The sequence below is a fragment of the Gavia stellata genome, chromosome 7, assembly GCF_030936135.1.
Source record: "Gavia stellata isolate bGavSte3 chromosome 7, bGavSte3.hap2, whole genome shotgun sequence".
NCBI classification, from domain to species: domain Eukaryota; kingdom Metazoa; phylum Chordata; class Aves; order Gaviiformes; family Gaviidae; genus Gavia; species Gavia stellata.
The window spans coordinates 34,279,507-34,291,874 of NC_082600.1; the positions used below are offsets into that span (position 1 = coordinate 34,279,507).

Sequence of the window (12,368 nt, forward strand, 5' to 3'; positions counted from 1 at the left end):
GTGTCTATCGCCCAACACAAAGAACCTAGGTCATTAGGTCAAACAAAACAGTTAACTTCTTTTAGGCTGTTAGACAAAATTGATCTTATCCTAGCTGTCCATTGCATCACTCTTGTTTATAATAGCAACATGGAATTTAAATGGACCTCCAGTTATTTGAGTTATTACTGCAGACGACTTCATTGCATAGTCCCTTGCATTAAATGATCAGCTAGTCCTTCCTATTTCAGATTCTTCTGGAATGGTTTTCCAGTCTCAAAACACCAGCTTCAAGTGGAAATTTAATCAATGTTCATAAAAGACAATAAAGCTAAAACGTAACACTTGTAACAGCAGAACGATTTAGACATACTTTATTTAGAGATATATTACAGTCTTTGTCTAGTAAACTTTTCCTTGTTACTCCCATTGCTCAGAAGAGTTTAATTTCAAAAAGGTGCAGAATACAGAAGTTTGCCATTCAGTGATTCTAGCTTGGAAGAAGTTTTAAAGGAAATAGATTAGCTGCTTAGAAGCAGTTATAATCAGAAAAGCAGCTATATAAACTGGAAGCTTCTTACTCAGATTTGCAACTTCGTAGTCTGCGTTTCCTCTTAATTTTGCAACTGGGAGAGCATTTCAAAACCCTTATAAAAGTGATTGGTCTTCACATTTATCATGGCTGCAGGGCTAAATTTAGACTTCAGGCCAAGCTTAATTTTAAGTGTTGAAAACAAAGAAGCTTTCTCTGACAGGTTAATTAAAATAAAGGAAGCTATTTAAATCTGCCCAAGGATATGCATGTCAGTGGTAGTCTTAGCGGTGACATTTGGTGGGCAACGTGTAGATGAGGTAGTCAAACAGATGCACCATAGAAAGTAATTTTTTATGCTGCAAGCACATCATACCCATACTGTTAGGTAAGCTATATGCACATACTTTCAGCCCTAAAGAACCAAATTTAGTTAAGACTAATATATTGGTTCTGCTCTAGCTAATGTAATTATTAACTAAGGGTCACAAAGTAAACCTTCATCTGCTTTTGTGAAAGTAAGAGGTGCTAACTCAGTGATATATTTCCCTACATTTATGGGATTACTGGCACAGAATCCTTACAAAGCATTGTGGAGCTGGGAGGTGGGGAAAGGATTTTGGTGGAACAGCTTGCTACTTCTTGTATTCTGGGGTTCAACTAAAGAGTTTTAAATAGTTGCATGACATAGCAGCATGACTGCAGAAGGTCATGCTTGTAGCCTACAGGCTACAGCCATTCATATAGCAAACTACTGAATCTCTGGATTGAGCACACTTGTAAGTGGATCACCATGATCTGCATGGTTTAGTGAGCTCTCTTCTTTCACACATACTGTCCTCTATAGGTATGGGATTCTATGGTGCTGATTTTAATACTGAACTTGTTAATCTGTTTTAGGCAAACACTAATCAGTAAGAGAAATGCAAAAAATAGTTTAAATTTGGAACAGGATTAAAGAAAATAATTTTGATTCCATTCTAAGTCAATGGTAATACTAGTAATTTCAATAAGGTCATTGTGACCCCAAGACCATGTGATAAGGTTTCAACAAGCACTGAAGAAAACAAATACACATGATAAAAATGAGAGTCTCGCCTAAGTGACCCGCTAGTTTGCCCAGCCCAAAACCCTCCTCAAAACTGCACAAAGTGCTGCCGAGAGGAACTGCACAGGAGAGTATAGAGAATGCTGACAACTGTGAATGTTTTCTGGCACTATACCATCCTAGACGTAGCTGTAATTACCTACAAAAAGAGACTATATTGGCTGGTGGGAGATAAATAAATTAACCTCACATAGCCACCTATGTTAAGAGATTAAAAGAGGACCAGCCAGTTGGCAGTCCTTGTTTTTTCTTCTGATTTGGTTCAAGATCGATTAACCACCCATTAGAAACAGGTCTTTGAATCCCGACAGTTCTTTGTCACCTTTTGAAACAATGAAAATGTCTTCTAGATAAAGTCAGCCAGCCAGAGCACAGCAAGGCAAAGCTATCCTGCCTCAAGATAACTCCAGAAAAGAAATCACTGCTGTTAAAGGAAATCCATGACAATTTTGCAGAAAGACCCAATATTAACTCTTTATTTGTTATGAACATCAAAAAAAGACATTATCACTTGCTTATATACATATAGAATGGTGTCAGACATAAAAAATGCCTGAATGCTGACAATTGTGTGCCTTCTCAATAATTTGGACTTACTACGTGGTAAGAATTAAATGTTTTTAGCAAGAACCGTTCTGAGATTAAGTAGCTTTTCAATTTTTCTTCAAGTACTTGTAAAATGTATATGTTATCCTCACCTAATGCCAGTGACTGGCACACTTTTCACATTGCTAGCTTTAGCCTATTATGTTAAGAAAAAAAATTAGACAATATACTCTATGATAGAGAAAGATACAGTTTGGCATATGTCTATACTATACTATGTTTGACACATCTGTACTAGGAAGGATAATGGAAGTATGACTTCAATATTAGTTCTGACAATAAGAAATAAGACTTAAGTGTATGCAATACAATCACATCACTGACTCTTGATAATGCTCCACTGGTTACTGTTATTATGAATTCTTAGAGCACAGCCTATGTAATTCCACTTTACCAGTACTATTTCATGGGTTTGACTACAGGTCATGTGCATATATTGCTGGTGCTTTACTTGCAAAATTAGTCTTATATATGCAATGTTTGAAAAGTCTGGCCTAAAGCCACAGTATTCTCAAAAATGCTTAATTTTTAGTCTTTGGTCTTTGTCACAGCCACTAAAACCATTTTACAGAATCACAGAATCATTAAGGTTGGAAAAGACCTGTAAGATCAGGCTTAATTCTCTCATAGTAACGGTAGACTATATATCTTTGTTTATATATAGATTCATTTACTTACATGATATTGAAGTTCCAGTTACCATGTGGCAGGTCAGTATCTACTACTTTGAGCACAGCTTTACGCATATTGTGTAAGCCAAGACCTTTTATTGCTCAACAGTACGTCAGTTAAGTAGAATTAAATATTTTCTCTAGCAAACACATTGTTAGAAAAGAAACCAAACTACTGAATCCAAGCTGTCAAAAGAAAATGAAATACATGTCCTGTGTGGTCCATGGCACCACACATAAAACCAATAATAATTTCACTTTTGCAGGACAAGCTGATGTGTTTAATTTCTTAATCAGTTACTTTTCAGTTTCCTGTTCTAACACTACAGCAGTATATTTTTAAAGGTGATATGTTGGAAAGGATACTGTGATTTGGTGCAGGCACAGTTCATTAACTTTTAATTTCTGAAGTTTCAAAAAAGAAAGCAGCTTCTCAGGAAACTACCACTACTTAAAAGTGGCCGTTACACATTTGATTTGTCCTATTCTGACTTACTTTCTTCAATTTTATGCAATGTTCGATGGAATTTCTCATGTCTCATAAGCATTTCCTGCCTGAGATCCTGGTCACCATTTCTCTCCAAACAGAGTAGACTCTCCTATGAGGAATAATAAGCCATATTCTTTCTGGAACCACTTTAATTAAATTAGGTACTAGCCAGAATTCTCTGAACGTGATGAGTAGATGAAAAGGAGAATAGAGAATATTGTCCTCAAGAAAAAATTTTTCCAAGACAGTGTTTTCCCTTCTGAGTGACTTTGTGCAAATCAGTATCAGTATATTGTGTAAGAGACTATTTTATGACTGTATGACAGTTCATGGTTTAATGGGCGTGGTGGTGTTAGTTGATGGTTGGACTTGATGATCTTGAGGTCTTTTCCAACCTTAGTGATTCTGTGATTCTGTGATTCACTATATGGACTTTACTGCTTATAGCAGTTTGTAAGTTTCCTTACAAACATTAAGGAAAATAAAAGTATTTTCTTTCTCAGGTTTTTTTAAAGACGCTGGTTACTTTGAGATCAATTCCCTCCTGTTGATTACAAATTGTTTCATTGTGCCACCAAGTCACTTCCTTGTCTTCTATGTCTCAGTGCATTCTCATTTCCCACTGCCACAGACTATTATTTGAAGGAGGAAAAAGCTCAGTTTAATCATTTAAAAAATGAAACAAATAAAATCAGACTAGAGACAGTGAATAGCCAGAGCCAACACCACAAACTTAACTGTCAGAAGCAAACCATGTTCTTCATCTAAACTTTGAATTACTAATTCACAAATTATTATTAAGTTTACTACTTACTGAGCAAAATTAAGTTGTGCTATCCTTTAAAGCTATCAGCAATTTTTAATAGCAAACATGCATGCTCTACATCCAAAACACACTTACAAATTCCAATAGCCAATCTTTCTTCATCCTACTCTGTGGCCACAACGGAAATGAAAATATATTTCATTGACCTGTATCTATAAGTAACAGGGACATTTGCTACCAACAGATAAAATACTACCTATATAATGACAATACAAAGGAACCAAACCAAGAAAACAGGTTTGTCAGAATGATGATGATAAAAACCAAGCTTAGTACCTTTCAGAACAATCAGTACATTTTTTTTTTTCTTTAAAGCAAAAGCAATTCAAAGAAAGGTGTTAAGGTCTGGTTAAGAAATAGAAGCTAACAGCAAATTATGTACCAAGTTTAATCAGACAACCTATGGCAACTGAAACTGTATATAGGAAAAAAGTAATGAGATCAGATCAGAAAGACCCATTAGTGTAAATATGGCACTATTTGCTTTAAAAGATGGTCTGACCTGATGAAAATTCATTAAAGTTGAGGGAGTTCTGCCACCAACTTAAGTGGAGCCAGGATTTCATGAACTGTGTGTTCATTTACATCTGTTTACATCGTCTGCTTTTTATGTCTTTTAGCATTTTGGCATCTGCACTCCTGTGCAGAAGGAGAGTAGGCTGGAGAAAATATTTGGCTAGAATTCAGGAGACAAAGGTTCAATTTCTGTCACAGGCTTACTAAGAAAACCTGAATAAGTCACTACCTCCTTCTCTTGTGTCCAGGTTTCCTTCTCAGTAAAATTCAGGTTTTGATACTAAACTCCTTTCTAAGATCCCCTGAGATCAAAAGATAAAAATACAGCTAGGTATATTTTTTTTATTTTTCACCACTAAAACCACTGCTTACTAAATTCCAACAAGACACCAGCGTGATATCCCTGAAGGCACAAGATGAAAACCATAACTGGGAATTTTAGAACCTTCTTGTGCTTAACGAGAATGTGTAAGAAAGAAAAACTAGCTTTTAAGTTGGTAATAGCAGCAGCTATTAAAAACATTCCTTATGTAAACACATGACTGCTAAGGAAACAGATGAGGAATAAAAGTGGAAGTCCATAATACAATTAACATGCTCATTAAGAACAAGTCAGAATAGTGGAATCTCTACTTCCAGGTAATTCTTTGTTACAGTAGGTTTAGGTTGTATATTACCCTGGAAATGTCACTAATGCTGCATTTCATGGATTTTCAACAAGCTCTGCATGGACAGAACACTGAGCAAGATGACAGTCTTTCTTTAATCGCTAACGGTTTGAACTTACTCCAGTAGTTACAATTTTTTTGTCCACAGCCTGCAGAATGGCTGTAAACTATATGGCCTTTCATTTTAGCTTCAATCTTGTAATGAAATCTGTGTGAAAGGTTCCCTGTGGCTACAACTTCTATCCACTTCAGCAGAAGGTCATGCTTATGCTTTTAGGGACAATAAAAGGTTTTAGCAAATTTTAGATAAATTCTATTTCTTTCCTGTTCATTACTTGATTTTTTGTGAGTTTTATCTAACATAAAATCTGTGATCCATAAAGAAGGCAAGCAACAACAATCACAGTCAAACAGCTTTAAGTCAACCTAGTGAACTAGTCAACTCCAGTTCACAACTACAGGATGAAGCTTGGGGGTTGATCAAGAAAGTTACCTCAAACACCAGATTAAAACACCCGTAGGAGCCTTAAGATCATGGAACAGATTAATGAAGCTAATGCAATTAATTCCAAACGTGCAGAAATATTTAGCCTTTGGGAGGAGATAAAGATTCATATCTGGTCAAAGAGCATTTATCGAACGAGTTAACATGAAATTGTCACTTTGCAAATTTAACACTACTAGTAAAACTAACAAGTATTGCTGCAGGAACCAGCAGTCGTTTTACAAAATACTGGCTAAGGATTACAGTGTGTCTGCAAGTCTGTTTTTTTAGTGAAGGTGAAGAATTTGGGGGAAGGGTTGTTCCATGAGACCTGTATCAAGAGCTCTAAAGTTGAATCTGATAATTTCAGGTGCAAAAATGTACTTATCCCCATTTTCCAGTCTTGCAATTTAATTTGCAGTTATATGAAAATCAAGCAGAGTTGTTTCATTCTTACATAACCTAGCCTTTGCAAGAAAACTATGCATCGCCCATTAGCTTCCTGTGAGGCAATGGATGGCAGAATAATAGATGAAAAACAGTCTGTAAAGTACAAGATCAACAGTATAGGGCCAAAATTTATTTTCTAATACTTGAAAGTGTCTCTCCGTAATAGAATTCTGGTATATTAAAAATGAGTTTGGAGAACCCTTAACAGCTATTGCCAGTGCCGTTCCTATTTTACAAATAGAACACTTCAAATGCTAGACGCTGCAAACTAAGAAGAAGCCAAGATGAGTTTGCAGAGCTGCAATCAGATGCAAATAACATTTTGCATGAAAACTGAAGTATAACATCTTTGAGATAATACTAGAATATGTAAGATTCTAGTATTATCTTTGAGATACTACTTTCATAATACTAGAAACTTAAAATTGCCTCTAAAATCACTGTGCCTGAATCTCAGCTTAGAATAAAATACCTGAAATTTCTTAAAACTTCAGAAAGAAAGTGTCAAAAGCCTGCTTAGGCAAATAATGAACACAAGAAAAACCTTGTATTTATCTACATATAAACCATAGTTAAAACAGCATGAAAGAAAAGATCTCTGTACTTCAAAATGTCTTCTCTATTCTAAGCTGGTATTAGGATCAATTGACTGACAAGAGGAAAATTTTCTTGGCAAAAAGTCGGGAGCCAGAGGAGATTCATGTGCACCTATACATACATACATGTATATGAGTACGTATATATACTTTTTTAACTGCAAGAATGTTCCTACCCCTTCGTATCTAGTCTAATATTCCAAGCTGGGATAAATAAAACTGAGTCAGAAAATGGTAACAAAAGGAAACAAAATATTATATAATAATTTTGGCATCTTTTAAAATATCAGGGTTTACATTTTTTTCCCGATAGAGTTATTAAAAATGAAAGTTCTATAGGTAATAACAAGTGCTTTAAATAATACTTCAGCTTTAGCAATAACCATATATGAAAGCTGTACATTTTAATTTTGTAAATGTTATTTTACTGCAGTGTCATATTGAACTTAAAGTGGATGAGAAGCTTTGTATTAGAAAAATTGGATTATTGAAAGCGAAGAATTCACTGTAGGTTACTTTATGTTTTTAAAAGGAAGGAAATGATACAGTCAAAATCAAGTTTCTCCTGAGCATCTACTCTTACTGGCATACTTTATCTCTGCATCCTGTTGGGTAAGTAAATGTCAGCATTCACTTAATTTGGATGAGCAGCATGGAAAAGCTTGAAATATCTTTATTTATGTTATGAAAGTGAAATTCCTGTCATTTAAGAAACTAATGAAAGAATACAAAGAAAATATAAATATTTCTAAAAATATATATTATATAGACATAAAAAGCACAGAAATACAATCTATTATGCTTCTAAACAGGGAAAGGAAAATATTTGTATGCACATTACCGTGGCATGGAAGCTGACCTTTATTGTTAATAATAATTAGTTGCTCAAAATAGGTTGATTTCACAACTGTGTTTCTAAAGGTTAGTTTCACACATTAATTGTGCTTGTGTGGATAATGCAAAATTTTTACATTTAATTTAATTTTCTAATCTTCAATTCTGACTTAAGGTATTGATCACAGTTCTCTGGTTACTGGATATTTAGTTCTTCAGGACTGTTAAAAATTTGTTGTATGATTTTTATTGTTTCCCTTATAGTCTTTATATGGGGCCACTTTTAGCAGGATAATTTTAGACATAAGCTTCAGTTCAGAAAAGTAAATACACGTTTATATGGGTGGATTAGGTTTGTGCATATGTATTGAACTGGTGCCACATTTGCTAATGCAATTTTCTTAAATACATTAATTTATATATCTTAAAAATAAATACTATTTCAAATCGGTCAATTTGCATGATGCATGCACACATACATAAAGAATTTATTATGCTGTACATGTTACTGTCATATTTTACCCTTTTTTTAAAAGCTTTTTACCCGTTGATGCCAGTATAATCTAATAAAGGATAACATGGTATTTCCTACAGCTCCCATATACCTTCTTAAGTGTTCAATTTCATTTTTTATTCTGAAAGGCTTTCTGAAAAATACGTAATAATAATTCATGGCTATTTTGTATCCTAGAGACATGACCAGGATTTACATTACAAACCACATTATCTGTGAGTGTTTTGCAGTAACTAAAACATAAGTATTTATAATCATACCATCTTGCTGTTCTTAATTGATAACATGCAGTTTACTACAGGAACCGTATAAATAATACTATTATTTCTCAGTTGATTTTATATAAAGAGTAAAAGGCTAAGTTATTACTGCTATAGGTCAAATTTGTGTACCATGAAGTAAATGTACAGAGACTGCTTTATGTTCTATTTTCAAACTAAAAGGTGATGCGTCACCAAGAACCCAGAAAAAAGTATTGCATTTCCTTCCTCTGTCTCTCTATTTTGCCAAATTTTAAAATGTACATTACGATATCATGGAATCAACATGAAAGGTGGTTATTCTCTGCAGGGCAAAGCCCTGAATACACACACACCAAGTCCCCTGTAGGACTGTTTTTAAAAGGAGAGGAAAGACAGAACATAATCTGAAAAACATTAATAAATCAAAGATAATTTAAACTCATGAAAAGTTTTTGGTGCTTAAGCATAACATACTTAGGGGGCCATGAGTTTTCTAGGGAATCTGGTGATCTTGCACAAGCATGTATGGAAGTCATGGGCAAACTGCACAATTTCAGTGACAGAGGGGACAATCTCAGCCTGCTCAGTCTATGACAGTGAGCATTTCAAATGGCATTGAGATGTTCTCTTTAACTGAAAAACAGCCCATTATGATAAATTAACAACTAAGCAACTGTGGTGTGTGATGAGAGGTGACACTGTTTTCATAACCTGTCAACAAATTCAACCCAAACTTTGGACTTTACCATGCAAGCTGTGGCCTATCATAATCACTGACTTGCGTATTGCTTCAGAAGAAAGTTTCAGTTTGCTTAGCAATCATGACACCAAGGCAAAGCTGAACTTCTCTCCTGCACCAAAGCTGTGCTGCTCTGGCAGCTGACTCTACCCCTACTTTAAATGGAGTCCAGCTGTCTCCATGCAGATTCCAATGGCAATGAACAGCACTGAGCAGTTCACAGGAGACACATAAGTACTTCACAGTATCAGGAGCCTAAAAAAGGAATGTTTTGTCTTCAAATACCTCTCTTCCTCCTGTTAATACAAAACCTATTCTTTTTTAAATATTGGCAACAACTAACAGGATGGATGTGTTGCATTTAGGTTTGTGTGAGTACTGTGTGTGATCTACCAAGTTTCTTTTGTTTCTGTGCCGCTATTTTCCTTCTGAAGCAGGGACAAAGAAACGTATTAGTGGCTCCTAATTTAATAAATAACACTCAGTAGAATCCAAGCTGTGAATTTCTGTACACGTGTTTTTGCTTACTACTTCTTGCTACCAATCATATTTTCAGCACAGAAGAACACATTTTTGAAACAGAAGCTTTGGCTTTATAATCCTGCTTGCTATACTCTGGTTTATGTCAGTCACATGTCCTTTTGCTGGATCAAGAAACTTTAGACTGCTGCTTCTTGATTCTTACATCTTTTGTTGCAGTTGGCTCACTGTGCCTGCCTTCAAGTTTTACTTTTGTTTTCCATGACTCAGCCTGAGACATGATTTATGTGGTCCAGAACAAAGGATGAATGGAAATAAAAAGAAAGGGCGAAAAACAGAATAGGAGACTAAAATGGAAGAGCAGAAAAGACCAAGCAAGTGGAGTACTTTAAGATGAAGCCTTGCATTTTCCTCTCCCTATTGAAAACGAAGGATCAAATTATGCCTTTGAACTGCGTCAACTGTGCTGAAGCTCTTTCCCAGTGATGTTAATAACATAACTTCTGTGAAATTCAATAGATTGGGATTTCATTTCACGTAAAAAGCAAAACCACAGTAGCTAATGATGTTTGATGTTCAGCTTGACTTGGTTTTCAGAGCTCAGATTCTCAGTATTTTCTGAAACTTGGGCTTGTTTTATATGTCTTGGCATGTTATATCAGAGCAGGGACCATCCTTTGGATGAACTAGAGATGCAGTCTCTCACTAGAATCGTTCTGGTTCAAATGGGCCAAGGTCTTGCCTCTAATTCCATAGCTCCTCCTGGCCGGCGTGTGGTGCTCTTCCATCAACCCTTGGACAGCTTTCCTTTGTCTGACAGAAAAATGAACAAGTTTTCCTATGTTTGGACAAGCATATTTAAGTCTTACTGTCTTGCAGAAAGTGTATTGTTTGCCTTTTTCTCCTAAATGACACAGTGGGAGGCACTGACTGGATATTTTTGAAATGTGTGTTACAATGATTAAGATAATTAATCGAGGGTTCCTAGCCAGCTCAGAGCTAAAAATATACCATCTCTTCTAGCAGATCTACTTTAGTATGACGTCAATGCACGTTGGAACTGATAAAGTCTTTTTAATACAATTATTGACTTTGAATTAGTATGCGTTAAGTGATGAAAACTTCTGAAATGCTTTTCAGCCCGTCAGTAGTACATTCATGAAAAGTGAACATGGAAAAAAATGTAAAAAAGCATTGTAACCAATGTGCTTAGAATAATTCCTGCCTAACACCAAACACCAAAATGTTCCTTTCAGTTAATACTTGCCAAAGACATTTTTTTAAGCAGCATCATACAGTAAACTTACTGCAGAATAGAATAGAATAGAATCATTTAGGTTGGAAAAGACCTTTAAAATCATCAAGTCCAACTGTAAACCTAACCCTACTAAGTCCACCACTAAACCATGTCCCTAAGCGCCTCATAGGCATTGTGGCAGTAATTTCTGTAGCCAGGAAGTATTATGCAGCATGTTTCCTATCAATTTTAATATGCTTAAAAAGTTTGCAAAACTCCTGCATAAAGTATTTTCCAACAAATTAAGCCCAAAATGACAAGCAATACTTTTAATGAAAGCACTGTTAAACAGCTGAGGTTTCTGTTTCCAAATTTTTAAAGGATCAAAAGTTTAAGTGGTTTGCATACTATTACAGCTAAAAACAATCACAAGAAAAAAAATTAATTTAGAAGAAAAGTAAAATTTAAAAAGCCTAATCTAAAGATAGAAATCCTGATTATTTCTGTTGCTGTTATAGTTTGAGTGACCCAAATACTTGATTAAATCACAGCAGGTAAGTTACGCTACGTGATATAAAACAAAAGAATTCAAAGCATATTCTATGTAGTTAATGCAAAGAAAAAACAGAGTAATCAGCTAAGTTAGAATATATTTATCTTCATGTATGTAATTGTAGAAAATGCCTTTAGGCTGTCTTCAATTAGTCATGCTTTTCATAAAAGTCTGGAAATGACAAGATCCCTTGACAATTCTAAAATGATGATGTTATGCCCAGTAGAAGAGCAATCTCAAAACAGATTTGATCTCAGACTCCTTTCTGGAACAAGGCATGCATTTCAATGAACTATTCTTCTTAAGGGCTCTACTTCCCTATTCTTACTACTGTGCTGCCTCTAAGCAGCACCTCATTTTGAGAATTGCTGAGCATCTGTAACTTCAGCTAAGAACTTCAGGAAAATAAAGCTCTATAATTTTGCCATCTTGTGTGAAGTTAGCAAGTCACAAATCCACTTAATCACAAACAGAAAACTGCCTGTATATCTCAAATGGATTTACATCCATAGCATCAGTATACGGATGTGATATAGTTGAGAGTAAAGTAGATGAGATACTGTTACTTTTCTTACACCAAATTTCACCCCATTATCTGGTATATCGACTCATACATTCCTGGCAAGATGATTAAAGACAAGTCAGTACTCTGTAAATATCAGAAACAGCAATCTTCAACATACTAATTTTTTTTCTTCCAGTAATATTACTATTAGGTGAAGAGAATGAATTTTCATTTTCAAAGTTCATAAAGTCTCTATCTCCTGATAAGCAAAAGGTTTGAACAAAGCTTTGAAGTTCTCTAGAGATTTAAAAGTTATAAATTTTACAGCTTGCAAATTA

The 12,368-nt window shown here is 35.0% G+C and overlaps 1 protein-coding gene across 3 annotated transcripts in view; it reads right to left on the minus strand.

Moving 5' to 3' along the window:
• Window positions 1-12,368, minus strand: part of DPH6 (diphthamine biosynthesis 6) — a 215,752-nt gene that overhangs the window by 20,334 nt on the left and 183,050 nt on the right. The window lies entirely within an intron of this gene.